Below are 6,000 nucleotides of genomic sequence, written 5' to 3'. Positions count from 1 at the left end.
ATTCTTAACCTGGGGCAAGTGGGAAGGCACAGCCATAACCCTTTTGTTCTTCCTCTTGGGTTGTGGTTGGTCTATTGTTTCAAGATCCACCACAGGTTCAGGTAGGCACTTCTTTGTCTGAGTCCTGGTTACAGCAAGGACATGTGCTGAAATCCCTAGCATTTCTGCATGAGTCCTGTACGCCACTTCTGACCAAACTGAGTTTTCCAGATCATTGCCTAACAGACAGTCTACTGGGAGGTCTGCACTCACAACAACTTTCTTTAGGCCATTTACCCCTCCCCAGGAGAAGTTCACAACAGCCACACTATGTGTAGTAGTGGCATTGCTTGCATTGGTCAATAGGTAATTCTCACCTAGTACAATCTGACCAGGGTCCACAAAGTTAGGTGTCACCATAGTGACACTGGCACAAGTGTCCCTGTAGGCCTGAGCCAGTTTCTCATTTATCAACGGCGTCTGCCTATACTTGCCCAGGTTACTGGGACTCACAGTAGTGGACAAGGATAAGTCCACATCATAGAGCAGAGCTGCCTGAGTAGGGATTCTGACTAGGCCAGAATCCATCTCAGTACCCAGGGTCAACCCTACTAAACCCTTTGTCTGTGTACCACCACTGCTAACTGTACTAGGGGGTGCAGGTGCTTTAGGAGCGGCAGTGGTGGGGACTGGATTTTTCTTGGTGCATTCACTGCCCCAGTGTGAAACTGATTTGCAGGTATTACACCAAGGTTTCTTTGGGCCATCATTCTTCTTCTTTTTGTTACCAGTTTGGGAACCACCCTCCTTATTAGAATTTTGGGGGCCTGAAGAAGACTTCTGGTCTTTTTCTTTCTCTTTCTTATCTCCACCCTTCTGGTCTGTTTTCTTCTGGTCACCGCCATGGTTCTGGGGTTTCTGCTTAATCCTTGTTCTGACCCATTTGTCCGCCTTCTTTCCCAATTCTTGGGGAGAGGTCAGATCAGAGTCAATAAGGTATTGATGCGACAGCTGGTTCTGACAGTTATTAAGGATCTGCTCTCTCATTATAAGATTGTACAATCCTTTATAGTCTGATACTTTACTTCCCTGCAGCCAACCCTTCAGAGCATTAGTGGCACAATTAACAAAATCAGTCCAGTCCTGAGTCTGAGCTTTTTGGGTATCTCTGAACAACAACCTGTATTGCTCAGTACTTAGGCCAAACCCTTCAATAAGAGCACTCTTCAAGACAGAGTAGTTTTTGGCATCCTCAGGTCTAACTGTGAGGAGCCTATCCCTCCCTTTCTCAGAAAAGGAGTACCATAAAATTGCAGCCCACTGGTCCTGAGGTACCTGCTGTACCATGCAGGCTCTCTCAAGAGCAGTCATCTATTTGTGGATGTCATCCCCTTCCTTGTAGGGGGGAACAATTTTTATTCAGGTTTCTATTATCATAGCCCCTGTCTTTCTCTCTAGGAATTATGCTGCCACCAGTGGAATCTAATCCACACAACCTTTGTTCTCTTGCTAAAGCAAGTTTAGCTTGAGCCAGAGCTATCTCTTCCCTCTCTATCTGAAGTTGGACAGCCCTCATCCTGGCCCTATGCTCTTTCCTCTGGGGGGAAGTCATTCCCCTTTGAGATTCCCTTGAGGCACTAGAAATGTGAGAGTCCCTGGAAGGTGATCTCACTCTTCTATTACCTGGGGGAATTATGTTAAAGGATCTGGGGAGGTGCTGGCCCTCTCCATTCCCATGTAGATCCAAGTTGGTCTGGTTAAGCCTGCCAACTAGTACCTGGTTACCACTCTGATCTTGATATGAATCTTCATTTGCATCTGATTCAGGATCCTCTTCTTCCTCTTCCACCACTGGGGTGTCCTCATTCTCAGGGGGGTTCACTCCATCTCCTGTATCTAAGGTAACTACACTCGCCTTATCTAAGTCATCCTTTTCCAGGATGGCTATCAGGGAAGCAATCGTGGGGTTGTGACCCCTTTTTAGCCCTCTTGTAATGCATAAGGCACTCAAGTATTTATGGCTAAGGTTGTCATATCTGGAGCGTGCCTTAGTAAGGTCAACCACCGCAGGTAAAGAGCTGGAAGCTTCACCTGTGCCAGACATGACTGCTAGTGAGGTGCAAGTGGTGCACTTACCTACACTAAGTGTTTTCCTACTGTACCTTGCTAATGAGTTGTAGGCAGGGTGTGCTAAGCCCTTTGATCTACAACTACTAAGTTCAGTAGAACTTAAATATGCTAAGCTTTTGTTTATATGTACCTAAGGTACTTGATGTGATCTTTCAATTTGATAAAAAGATTGCAATGGTAAAACAACAGCAAGCTCAAATCCGTATCGCTGCGCACCAATGTGAGAAGTTGGCCTGATATATGATGACTCCAATTCTGGGGGCACCTTGTATCAGTCCAAACAACCCTTATGGTGTCTGGTCGTAAGTCAACCTTATTAGACAAGCTATCCTAATGGTAGCATGGACTAAGCAGCCTTAAAGGCTTAACTCAAGAGGTCGTGTTAAGCGAGCTGTTTTACCAATCACAATCCTGTAATATCAAATGAAAGGACACCACACACGTTATATATTATAAAAATATATGTATTTATTACTAAAATAATCCTCTATACTCTTTATGAGTCTAGAGGCATAAGCGTTTAAACAAAAGCACAGTTAAACATATGAAAGTTGCACAATTATGGATGAGGCCGGGTGGCCACTCAAACCATATATTAAAAAAGTGGTATAAGAGATACCAATCGAACAGTGGTCAGGCCTAGGGCCTGGGAATCGCTGGGACTGGTCGGGACTAGCAATGCCAAAGTCGGGAAAAGCCCGCGGGACTCGGGTGCAGCGCTTAAAGCACACGCATGCACCAATGTAAGTCAATGGTGCGTAAAAGTTATAAAGTTACTGTAAAAGGAGACTTCCGTTTAACCTAGAAGGATGAAACTTAAGACACATACACTAGAGTTGTGTACCAGTGTGGGCACACTGGCGTTGCTGAGTTACCTCACCCACAGGAAGCGGGTGCACAGGTGCGAAGTTGTGTCGGGTTTCGTCACGCAGGTCGATGGTGCCTGAAGATGAAGATGCTGCAGGCTTTGTGAAGGGAAGTGTCCGGTGTGATCCAAGGGTGGATCGAAGATAAGGATGATCTGAAAGCAGAGGGGACAGAGTCTGAATCACTCAGCAGTGACCAGGGTGGAACCAGGAAGGAACCAGGCAATGTCGGGGCCTTTCAGGTCGCTGTCGTGAAGCTTCTCTCTGCTGCCACGTGGACTCTGGGGCACCGAGGATTTCCAGGAGTGGATCAGGAGCTGTCCCACACAGGCTCTCACTGTCGGCGGTGTCGGCTTCCGGATCAGAGCAAACAACCCTTGGTAAGGGCAACCCACGCAGGATTCGAAGATGGCTTACTACTCGGACCAGGAGGGTCAGAGCAGGTGCTCCTTTTCAGAGGAGCGAGTGCAAATCTGGAGCAACCAGATTCACAAGTTAGATTTCAAAGTTTGTCGGCAGTGGGGCCACAAGCCAACGGGCAAGTGACCGGGCCAACGCGTTGAGCCAAAATATACAGAAGGGCCCCGCGCAGCACTCGGTGAGTGTAGAGGGGTGAGCTTCGGTGCAAGAGAGGCTCAGGCCTGGGGCTTCCCAGACCCCAATGAACAGCTTCGAGGGTCACTCGTGGGCTGCACGGTCAGCATCTCGTGGTATTTCCCAGATGGCGGGCCCACGCTTCAGGTCACCTCCATGGGTCTCAGCTCTGCAGGGACTGTGGATCAGGCAGTTAGAAGGCAGGCACGCTTGGTCTTGTCGAACTCTATCTCTCGAGTTCCGGCAGGAACTGCAACAAAGCAAACGTCGAGGTGCTGGATGGTGCCTGTTTGCACAGGGTGGTCACTCCTTGACCACAAGGGAGATTCTTCAGTCTTCTACGTCGAGTAGGATGTCGAAGTTTCCAGAGTTTTTTTTCATAAGTTTCAGTCAGGATGATCTGAATGCTTGGGCATTGCTCCCACTCTTATACCAATCTGGTGGGCTGGATTACCTGCTAGGTCCCTCCTATGGGTGGGACCCAGGAAGGGGGTGGTTACACCTCTTTCCCTTTGTCCAGAGTCGCACTGGGACTGGGGCTGGTGAGCCCCAGAACCGGTTTGACCGGATTATGCAAGGGGAAGCCTTGTGCTCCCCAGGCACTGTCTGGTTTCTTTCAAACCTCCCTGCTACAATCCACTATCTCGTGTCGCAGGGTGGTGTGACACCTCCCCGAGACAGGAAAGCCTTTGTCCAGGTCTCCTCGGCTGAGTTTTGGAAGTTTGGTCTGTCGTGCTCACATGATGCACTGGGCCAGGGACAGACTAATTTGCATGTAGCCAGGTTCTGAGCTGGGATGGTGCAGTGAGCTAAAAAACGGTGATGGATCAAGCCCTGATCTGTTGACTGGGTACAAGTGTTCTGTTTAATTCAGATACTCTGTCCATCACCACCCCCCTTTTCTGAATCGTTTTGTCCACCATAAGCGTGGAAGGGTATGCTCAGACATGAGTCCCTTGCTCATTGCACCATCAGGATTCAAGCAAGCCGGGCCGAAGATGGCTGAAATGCCAGAAACCGGTCCCCGGAAGCTTGTTTCCTTCCCAGTAAAAGAATTGGCTTGGTAGTTTGGTCTGCCCTGTTCCCATGATGCACTTGGCCAGGGACAGACTAATTTGCATGTAGCCAGGTTCTGAGCTGGGATGGTGCAGTGAGCTAAAAAATGGTGATGGATCAAGCCCTGATCTGTTGACTGGGTACGAGTGTTCTGTTCAATTCAGATACTCTGTCCATCACACCCCCCTTTTCTGAATCGTTTTGTCCACCATAAGCGTGGAAGGGTATGCTCAGACATGAGTCCCTTGCTCATTGCACCATCAGGATTCAAGCAAGCCGGGCCGAAGATGGATGAAATGCCAGAAACCGGTCCCCGGAAGCTTTTTTCCTTCCCAGTAAAAGAATTGGCTTGGTAGTTTGGTCTGCCCTGTTCCCATGATGCACTGGGCCAGGGACAGACTAATTTGCATGTAGCCAGGTTCTGAGCTGGGATGGTGCAGTGAGCTAAAAAACGGTGATGGATCAAGCCCTGATCTGTTGACTGGGTACGAGTGTTCTGTTTAAGTCAGATACTCTGTCCATCACCACCCCCCTTTTCTGAATCGTTTTGTCCACCATAAGCGTGGAAGGGTATGCTCAGACATGAGTCCCTTGCTCATTGCACCATCAGGATTCAAGCAAGCCGGGCCAAAGACAGCTGAAATGCCGGAAACCAGTCCCCGGAAGCTTGTTTCCTTCCCAGTAAAAGAATTGGCTTGGTAGTTTGGTCTGCCCTGTTCCCATGATGCACTGGGCCAGGGACAGACTAATTTGCATGTAGCCAGGTTCTGATCTGGGATGGTGCAGTGAGCTAAAAAACGGTGATGGATCAAGCCCTGATCTGTTGAATGGGTACGAGTGTTCTGTTTAATTCAGATACTCTGTCCATCACCACCCCCCTTTTCTGAATCGTTTTGTCCACCATAAGCGTGGAAGGGTATGCTCAGACATGAGTCCCTTGCTCATTGCACCATCAGGATTCAAGCAAGCTGGGCCGAAGACGGCTGAAATGCCAGGAACCGGTCCCCGGAAGCTTGTTTCCTTCCCAGTAAAAGAATTGGCTTGGTAGTTTGGTCTGCCCTGTTCCCATGATGCACTGGGCCAGGGACAGACTAATTTGCATGTAGCCAGGTTCTGAGCTGGGATGGTGCAGTGAGCTAAAAAACGGTGATGGATCAAGCCCTGATCTGTTGACTGGGTACGAGTGTTCTGTTTAATTCAGATACTCTGTCCATCGCCACCCCCCTTTTCTGAAGAGTTTCGGTCAGTAGCAGGAGGTCAGACTCACTTCTGTGGCAGAAGCATCCATTTTGTGATGCTGAGGCTCTTTTAAAATCAACCGCGTTTTAGTTAAGTAACATGTCTTCTCCCTCTAGAGGGGTGGAATGCTATCCCC

This window comes from Lissotriton vulgaris, chromosome 6, assembly GCF_964263255.1.
Source record: "Lissotriton vulgaris chromosome 6, aLisVul1.2, whole genome shotgun sequence".
Lineage (NCBI taxonomy): Eukaryota > Metazoa > Chordata > Amphibia > Caudata > Salamandridae > Lissotriton > Lissotriton vulgaris.
Note: the sequence above shows the minus strand (reverse complement) of the source record.